The sequence below is a fragment of the Myotis davidii genome, unplaced genomic scaffold (genome assembly GCF_000327345.1).
Source record: "Myotis davidii unplaced genomic scaffold, ASM32734v1 scaffold62, whole genome shotgun sequence".
Lineage (NCBI taxonomy): Eukaryota > Metazoa > Chordata > Mammalia > Chiroptera > Vespertilionidae > Myotis > Myotis davidii.
In genome coordinates this window covers 1,677,039-1,687,318 of record NW_006295180.1, presented here as the reverse complement: position 1 = coordinate 1,687,318, position 10,280 = coordinate 1,677,039, and the positions used below count along the sequence as shown (strand labels likewise).

Genomic DNA, 10,280 nt, shown 5'->3' with positions numbered 1-10,280 from the left:
TCTTCCCCCACCCCATCCCAGCCCCACCTCTGCACCCCCCTCCCCAGAGAGGGCCAGTAGATGGTTTTATTTATATTCGTGCAGATACTACTGTGCTTCCCCTGCTGCTTCATTTGGTTCCATTTTCCCCTGCTGGACACCAAAATCCCTGTTGCTGGCCATAATGTCTGCTGCTCCACCAGGCCATGTTGTCTCTTGGTGGTTGATGGCCCCACACCATCACTGCTCTGCCCAGCAGGTGGGTGGTATGGCTACTCCACTGTGAACAGCGCCTCCTGGAATTAGTGCTACTGCTCATTGCCATGCCTGGGCAGCAGCGTCCCCAGCACCATGAGTACTTGCCAGACCAAAGCTTGGCAGCTTGACAGAAAGAATGTCTTCTTCTATTGAGGAACAGTCACTCGGGCTTTAAGATTTTAAGAATTTCAAGAAACAGCTCTTTTTATTTTTATTTACACATATCCCCATTGCCACCTCCGCATAGGATGCAAACAAGTGGCCAGTGGGTATTGGACCAGGAGACACATCTACATGACAGAGATCACATTACTGAGAGAACTGCCCCTTCCCTAGAATGATTAAGACTTTTACTGAGTCAAAGTCTTTGTGCCTGGTTTATTTCTCCCTTAATGCTCCCCCAGGAGGCTACTCAGCCCCTGTGCAAATAAACTTCAGTTGTCTGGATGTGTCCCAGCAGGCCTGAACCCCAGCTGACCCATCCTGGCCTCATTCTGAGACTCCCTGTACACTAGTGTGGATGAATCAATGCCTGGTTACAGTATAAATCAAGAGCAGCTCCCTGTCAAGGGACTCGACAACTGAAAGATTCGGATCTTCTCCCATAGGTTTTCATTTCAGCGTGGAAGCTCTGCAAATGTGAGAGGTAGATAGGAAACAGTTAATTCTTTAGCTGAAATTGAAGTGGGGACCTTGAGAACAATTACACTATGAGTAAGAGGAGGGGGCTTCAGATCTGGGTAGGAAAAGTCTTACTTCACTCTGCAGTAATACTGCTGTGGATTTTGGCAACTGGTTTCAGAAATAAGACAAAAAAAGGCCTTTGACAAAAAAGAAAAGGATTCACAATTTAATGTAAGATCCCAGAGCTGCAAACAGGCAATGAGATAATTTCAGTAACAATGAGATAATTTCACTCACTAGCTCTCAGTTGCACACACCTCATACCTGCCTATCCCTTTGCAGGGACTGATGCTGCAGCTCTCTGGCTGCTTATGGCTTTTGTGAGCAGACGTGATGCCCTCTGTCTTTCTCACTTCCACGGCACCCAACATGGTGACTATGGACACAGTAGATTCTCATCGAGTGTCTGATGACTGATTTTTGAGCCATGAACAGAAAACATAAATAAGATAGAGAATAAACACTGCAGATTTTATTTTGCAGTTTTGACACTGGATGCTTTGTTTCTTCATGACCCAGATTTTGTGCTGTCAGTGACCTGTAAGGGCAGAAAGCAGCAGTGGGGTATGTACCTGCTCTGGGTGGTGCAGGATAGGTAGCGGGGCAGCAGCAAATAGGCAAGTGTAGGAAGAGATTAGCAGTTTCCCTGATGTCCCACCCTCCCTCTCAGGACACAGACCAGTGTGTTTGATGGACCCTCAGCTACTATGAATCTCTGAAGACTCAATTTCTTGGCACACTCTCATCCCAGCAGGAGGCTCCTCCAGACTAGATCCTGTTGAGGATGGCCAGCGGGGAGGTGGTAATACTTTTCTTTCCATAGGAATTTTCAAAACAACAAGCACCTTAAACAAAACAGTAAAGCCTGATCCCAGACAGCAGCAGCTCTGCCCGGAACTTGCTATCATGCCTACCAACCATATGACAACCTGGCCACATAGTCAACACGGGAATGCTGGTACTCATGGTTTCACATAGAGAGGTGGTGGAGGCTACTGATAAGGCTTTGAACTAAAAATACAGTTGACCCTTCAACACCGGGGGGCGGGGGTTAGGGGTACCAACCCCTGCACAGTCAAAAATCCACGTCTAACTTCTGATTCCCCCAAAACCTTAACTACTAATAGCCTACTATTGACCAGAAGCCTGGTAAGTAACACATATAACAGTCAATTAACACATATTTGTATGTTATATGTATTATATACTCTATTTTTACAATAAAATGAGCTAGAAAAATAAAATGTTATTAAGCAAATCTTAAGAAAGAGAAAATACATTTATAGTAGTGTATCGTATTTATCGATACGGTAAGCTTACATTGTCCATTTTAGGCTATGTGATTTGTCTGGGAGTTATTTCAAATTGTTGACTGAAATAATTATAAGTGGACCCGTGCAGTTCAAACCTGTGTTGTTCAGGGTCAGCTAAACATTGGTTTAATATCTTTCTCTTGTTATCTGGGACAAATTACTTTATCCCTCTAGGCCTTAGTGTTTGCATCTATAAAATGCTATTAATTATGAGGATTGCAGTAGAGAATGTGTGTAAAGGGCCAGGCACCAACAAACGCTTCACAAATGGTAGCTGGTATTATTACCTTTTCCCCATGTGGGTTGTTTGCAGGGCCATGTTCCCTCTGGCCCACTGCGACATGTGGGCCTCTCAACTCCTGGAGGCTCCTGTGCTGTGCAGAGTGAGTCGGCTTGACTCGTTATGATGTCACCCTCAGGCGGTTAGGTCCGACTTTCCATAGATCTACTAAGTGCCTTACCATTCTTCCATCTGTTTCTCATCTTCATATACTGTGGTTCCAGATTACAGATGTCTCCTGTCCTTAAGGAATACAGGGTTTGTGTTTTTGCTTCGTGTCCTCTTTGTTGTTTTGGAGTGATTCTTGAAAAAAGGAGGATGGAAACAGCTTTGTTCTGCCCTCTAAAAACCTGGTTATCTTTTCAGATATATCAATCAGCACAACACATAACAGATATCTTAGAAATCAAAAGTTAAAACAGGTCTTCCCCCTCTCTACTCCCTATTCCCTTAAACATAATAAAGCACACAATAGCACGCTTATTCCATTGCCCTGCCATCAGCACATTCCTCCAGCGCGTCCCACAGGCCCTGCTCACAGATGAAGCAGTCAAGGCTAGGCTGTGACTGACTTGTAGGAATGGAGGATGTAATCGGAGGGAGCAGAACATTACAACAGACCAGCTGCTCTTCAGAGGTTGATTTTCATTTTGGAAAATAGCAGGAGCAATTACCATCACTCATTAGAAGGCCTAACACACTGGCTGCAGAGCTATATTTGGAAAACTGTATTCACTTAGCTCCACAGTGGTGAGAGGGTGTGGAAGGGTGGAAGGGAGGGCAAAAGACAGACCAGGGCCTGCCTGTTTTTAGACTTGAATTGGCAAACAGGAGATTTGAATTGAATTCTGAGAACAAGAATGAATGCAGCTGGGACCCCAGGACAAGCATGGACCTGTGTCTTGATGCAGTGAACATTGGGAAGGTGCAGCCCTTCATAAAAACTGAGCTTCCTCATGAAGAGCCCTTTCTATGAAGTGGGAAGTGGGTAAAGAGGCAGCCTGTTGAACATGCCCTTCTGAGAAAGTTCAGCAACTACTTCACACTTCCATGGAGCTGTGTGTGCTTCTGTGGTCTCCCCTGAAGTTTGCCATTTAATTACATCAGGGCCCATGGGCTTTTGGAACAAGTTTCCATCCTTATCTTTTCTGCTGTTGGTTCTAAGGGAAGTGTTGATGCCACAGGCTATTAACTCATGTCATGTATTTGCTCACAACCAAAGGAAGGGCTATGGGATGGGAAGGACATACTCTGGGCAAGAAGGGCAAGGGTTAGAAAGGTGATGGGATGGGACTATCCCAGAAAGAACTGGAAAAAAACACCTCTGTTCTCTTTGGATGGATGAGAGCATGTGGAGCCCTTTATCCCAGAACCATTTCTGAGAGGAAGGGAGAGGGAGAGAGGGAGAGAGAGAGAGAGAGAAAGAGAGAGAGAGAGAGAGAGAGAGAGAGAGAGAAACATCAATGATGAGAGAGAACTGATTGGCCACCGCCTGCACAGCCCCCACTGGGGTTGGAGCCTGCAACCGGGGCACATGCCCTGACCAGGAATCAAATAGATTGATGCTCAAGCACTGAGCCATGCCAGGTTGGCACAATAACATTTCTTATATAATTTGTGTGGTGAAGCTATTTAATTTGTAATTAACCCCCAATGCTGGTATGATTCTTTATATATATATATTTATATTTTATAAAGTACCTTTACCAGGGCTGTTAAGAGCTCCTTACTGGGGGAAAAAAAGAGTGGTGGTGGGGGAGATTGTGGTTGTCCCAGCAAGGACAGAGGTGGGGAAAACAGTCTTTCTATTGCTGTGTATTGATATTCAATACAGGATCCAGGTCCCTTGGGATTCCAGTCTTGGTAATTTGTATTAGCTTCCTCTTTCCTATTGATGACCCCTGGCTTTCTCATAAACTATCTCATTTAAAAATATTATTGTTTTTGTTTTACAGAGGAATAAAATGACATTTAAGAAGTTTTAATGACTTGCCCAGGGCTACCCATCTGCATAATAACACAGCTGAGACATGAACTCAGGTTATTTTCATGTAATTTCTTCTTCACAGAGGGCATTAGTCAGAAATGTTCCACCCTTAACAGAAAACTTGAGTGACAATAATTGAAACACCTATGATTTATTTACCTAGAGTCTAGGGAATTTGCCCCAAGGAAGCAGGTTTCTACTGTCTTCCTGGTCTTCCATCCTTACTTAGAATATGGCTTAGGTCCTCATAAGATGTCTGCAATTCCTCAAGGCAATGTAGCCTCATTCTAGGAACTAGAAAGAGGGAGTTTCCTGGGGTTGCCATAACAAAGTACCACAAACTGCGAGGCTGAAAACAATATACACTTGTTCTCTCACAGTTCTGGAGGCTGGAAATCCAACATCCAGGTGTGGACAGGGCCATCCTCCCTCTGAAGTTTATAAGGAAGAATCCTTTCTTGCCTCTTCTGGCTTCTGGTCTTTCCAGCAATCCTTGGCATTGCTGAAGTAGATACATCACTCCAATCTTTGCCTCCATCTTCAAATGGCCTTCTCTCCTCTGTGTCTGCACTTCTGTGTCCAAATTTCCCTCTTCTTATAAGGACATTAGCGTTTAGTGCCCATCCGAATCCAGTAGGGTCTCATGTTATCTTAATTATGTCTGCAAAGATCTTATTTCTAAACAAGGTCACATTTACAGGTAGACATGAATTATTTTGGGACACTATTCAACATAGTACAAAAGGGTAGAGAAAAATACCAGCAGACTTCTCCTGTTTCATGTGGCCACACTAACTGCAAGGTAACCTGGAAAATCAAGGAGAGGTAGGCAAAGGAGAAGGAAGTTGGACTGAAGGTTAGACAAGTCTGATAGACATTTAGTGTTTAATCAACTTCTTTGTCTAAGGTAAAAGGGAACTAGCATCTATTGAGACCATACAATAGTCTTGCACGTATTATATTCATTTTAAAAAATATATATTTTATTGATTTCAGAGAGGAAGGTAGAGGGGAAGAGATAGAAACATCAATGATGAGAGAGAATCATTGATTAGCTGCCTTTTGCATGCCCCCTACTGGCGATGGAGCCCACAACCTGGGCATATGTCCTGACTGGGAATTGAATTGTACCCTCCTGGTTCATAGGTCAATGCTCAATCACCGAGCCACTTCAGCTGGGCTATATTCTTAATATATATTATCTTATTTAATGTTGTCGATCTTTTCTATGTGTATTTTCAGTTCAGTGAAGGCAAGGCTGTATCTTCTATTTCTCTTATACATTATACAAATTGAAGCTCAGGAAACATTATATTGGATAAATCACTGCCCAGTCTTCCTCACTTCCTGTAGTCCATCCTTTCCCAAGGACCTCCTAATGTCAGCCATGGAAATTAGCCTGTCTGATGTTGTTTTTCTCCTCTTTCTCCTGTTTTTATTTTCCTTTCTCTCCTTCTTCATCTTTGTTTTTCTTGGCTTCTTTTTGATAAAGGAAATGAACAGCAGTTTTATTTCATAAGTCATTCAGTAAGGTGCTCTCATGTAACCCAGAAAAGAATACATTCCTTTCTAGGTACAACTGCCTTGGAGGTAGTATGATTGAGAAAGACTGTAGAATAAAGAATTATTATTTTGAGAAGCTAAATTCTAATCCTGAGATGAAATCTCAAATTACATGCTCTATGTTCTCTGTTACCACAGCTGGAATGTACTCCTCAGTTTCCAGTTTTTAGAAACACTCTAACGTGTGGTGATACCTAGTATGTAGGTAGATAGCAGAAAGGATAGACAGATTGATGGAGAGGTAGATAGGGCATATAAAGGATTCAATGGAGTTCTGAGTGCTTGCCATGCTTTGCACCCAGGACTCTACTTCCCGGGAAGAGTGGATTGTAGCCGTGCGGAAACTTTATTTCTTTAACCTGACCTTTTTTCTTTCTTTCTTTTTGATTCAAACTGGCCTTGTCTAGCCAGAAGCACCCTGACTCATTCACATCCCTCTCCTTTGCATGTCCATTTCTTTAATCATTAAGCCCTCTGAACAATGAGGTCTTGGTCAACATCAAATAATCTTGGGAACAAAGCCCTGGTCTATTGACCACAGAAACAAAGTTTTACTCAAAGTAAATATAACATCTAGGCCTCAGCTGTGTTTCAGCTCTTGACCCAGAAGAACAAATCACCCCACTGACCATGCCTTGTGAAACCAGACAGAGCAACACCGTGGCTGACATCAGGACCAGATGCCATGACCAACTACTCCCTACCACAGTGCTAACCAATCAACAGAGACCATGAGTCTAGCTCCACCATGATGAATTCTTTCCCCTTATATAACCCTCCCCTAGAAGCCGTCAGAGAACCGGTCTTAGACTAACAGCTCACCTTATGACTTCTGGTTTGGTGCCATTTCCTTAAATAAACCTTTACTTTCTTTGCAGCAAATTCCTGTTTGCATTTCATTAGACAAACCCTTTTACATGATTGGACCAAGGCTGAGCACCTGGCCCAAAAGCGGTGTCTCTGGTCCAGAGGTGCACTTGAGGAGTCTTTTCAAAAGACCAGATGTCCAATTCAACACCAGATGGAGGTTCCAATTAATTTCCTATCAATGGGTCCCTAGAAAGTATACTTTGAAAAAGCTATACAGTTGCTTCTGATGTGCTCCCTTTGTACTGGTATCAAGGCAATTTTGCCCTGAAGGGGTTCTTTATACTGGATAGTGATTAGGTAAATCAATCAAGCCTTTTTGGAGAAGTTTGACCTCAGACCCCACCGTGAGTGGTGATGCTGGAAAGTCCAGAAAGAGGGGAAATAGTGAGCAGGGGACTGTCTCGCTGAAATGGCAGAGCCTGGAGCAGAGAGCAAGGATGCTTAATCAGAGTAACAGGAAGAGTAAATGCTCAAAGGCCCCTAGAGATCGTCTTTTGAATTATTTCTTTACAGGTTAGGAAACAGGCTCAGAGAGGGGCAGTGACTTGTCCATGGTCACACAGCAAATCTGTAGCAGTAGAAGGAGTCCTGTCTTTCATTCAGTGCTCTGCCCACCATTCCTAGCTCACTCTAGCCAGAGGTGTCTTTGCATATAATAATTGCTCTTGCCATGGATTATATTTGTTACTTTAAGAATGAATGGCTTGAGGGGCGGGAGGTAGCAGAGGGGATAATGCTACTTCTCTTCAAATTATTGACAGCCTTCATTCTTTTCATCACTCTTGGCCAGTTTCTTTCTTACCTGAAGGGGTTGCAGGATTGCAGCAAATGGTAAAGGACCAGGCAAGTTTTGCAAATTACAAGGAATTCCTTGATGCAGAAGCATCCTGCACCAGTTGACAGCTATCTGCATATCTACCTTCCCCAGAGATTGCAGGGGAGAGAAGGGAGAGAAAGGGGGAGGAGGAAAGAAAGGCGATTCTCTCCAATCAATTAGAATTGCTCCCAAATGAAAACAATGCTCTACTAAAGGCAGGTTCCCCTTGAGTCACCCTTAGATGCTTCTGATCTTCCACTGTTTAATAGTCTTTTCCCCTTCTCCCTTTCTCTGCCTGGACTTCTCTCTTCCCTCTACTGTGCCTCCTCCCCTAATTCCAGTTCCTTTCTTCCCTCCCTCTCCCTCTCCCTCACACCATGTTACCATTATTGTCAGTGGAACGAGCTGCATGCATGCCAAATCAGGTCATTCACAAATATAGAACAAACGTCTGTCACTACAGATTTACCACTATGACTAACGCATGGCCCTTCTGTCTGGGAAAAGTGTGCCCATTAGTTATGTGGGATCACAGCCCCCACAGCCTCTTAACCCTCTGCTTTAGCTTAACTGAGGGGGGCTTCTTCTAACAAACATCCGTGTGAGTATCTTTGAATGATGTTTGCAGTGGCTCCATTTGTGTTTCTAAAGTCAGCCTTTCCATTTAACACCGCATCCCCTCCAATCCCCCACAACTTTCTCCCCTCCCCCCCAGCATAAATACAAAGCCATTTTCCATTTTACTGACTTTAGGACTTAACTATAAATATTTGTTTTGACTGAGAACTTCTAGAGGATACTTGCTAAAATGAGATCACTAACAACACTCCAAGAAAGAAAATGAGCACGAACTGAGACAACTTTGCAAGAAAAAGAGCTAACTAAACATTAAACTCTATTTACGTTACTCAGAATTCTCTTTCAGACAAGCTGAAGTCATGTAATTTCACGTGGCTAGAATCAGATCGACTCTCCTTTCATCAGATATTACAATAGACTTGACCACAACTAAGAAAAAGAAAAAAATATGACACGAGAAAAATAGTAAAGAGGGATTAAAAAAAAAAAGATAAAATGAGTTTTTAAAATACCTTTTTATCTTGAAATGGTCTTGCTTCTGAATCGTTTGGTCTGTGTGAAAGCACATCCTCCCTGAGTTTTGCAGGTAACTAAAGTAACATCAGTGATGTGTAAGCATGAATGAGAAAACTGGGAATGATGATGATAATTCAAAACCGAACATAAAATTCCAAAAAGCTGGAGTCTTTCTCTGGTCTAATAACTTCTGCAAAACATTCCAGACAAAATTTAAAGGGCCTCCAAAACCCAATATGAAAAATATAAATAAAAACACAAACTACTTTCCATTCAACTTTTTCTATTTTTATCGCGGAATTGTTTTTAAATGAAGGCAGCAGAAGCCACAAATGTTAAAATGAGAACGTCAGATCTGTTATAACTGCCCCAGACAACTACATTAGCCAATTGACCCCTGTTACAAATGCTTTGCCAGTTAATTATTACACTATCATTATTGTTATCACCATTGTTATTATTTTGTTGTTTTCTTTGATCATTTGTTTGCTGGTTCAACCATCATACATGGTTATAATAAAAATTCATTACCTTGTGATGGCTGTTGGGCTGCCTATGGGAAATGACTTGATAGTCTTGCAAACACTGAATCATGCAGTAAATTAACACTCATTTTCATGCACGTTTGCTTGCATGTTGATGACCTGGAAACACATGCTTACACTCCATATTTTTTCTTGTTACTCCTGATTTGTTTTTTCTGTGGTAGGAATAGAACAATATGGGCTTCCTCCAGGGGACAAAACAACACCTAACTCTGCAGCATGGAAGGGCGACAGGAGCAGATGGATGCAAACTACACTTAGAGAGGGCCAACACGGCACACAGAGAGGAAAAGCAGCTACCTGGTATCACACCTGGGCACTGCCAACCATCTTGGCAGTCAGCTGCCTGGGGAATGTAGGGGCCAGAAGGAGGGTAGAATCCAACAATGCCTCATAGAAAAATAGTCTCTTAAGAGAGAATATTCTAGGTAGCTTGCTTCTGGGGGACCTTAGGGTTTAGAAGCTCACCCTCCTCACATTAAAGAGGCAGGGGAGGGGGTAATAAATAGATGCCATTTCTTTATCAAACATCTCCTGGCTTGCTACAGTCTTTTTTCCTTTAGTTGGCAATAAGACCAAAGAAAATAATCTTTTATTCACTAGGTATCTTTCATGGTCTTTAGAGTGAGACTAGTAACAACTATTTTCCACTATGCATGGGTTTTTGGCAGGTTATCAACACTTCCTCAGCAGTGCTAATAGAACTTTCTGTGGTGATGAAAATGTTCTATCTCTACACTGTCCTACTGGAATAGCCACTAGCCATGTGTGCCTATTGAGCACTTAAAATGAGTTAGTTTAACAGAGGAACTAAAAACCTAATTTTATATTATTTTAATCAATTTAAAATTAAATATAAATTCAATTCAAGTTTTGCTTATATATATAT

General features: G+C 42.4%; 1 pseudogene; it reads right to left on the bottom strand.

Annotated features, from left to right (window-relative positions):
- The window catches only part of LOC102761134, a 7,960-nt pseudogene extending 6,668 nt beyond the window's left edge, over positions 1-1,292 (bottom strand).
- Between the last annotated feature and the right edge of the window lie 8,988 nt (positions 1,293-10,280).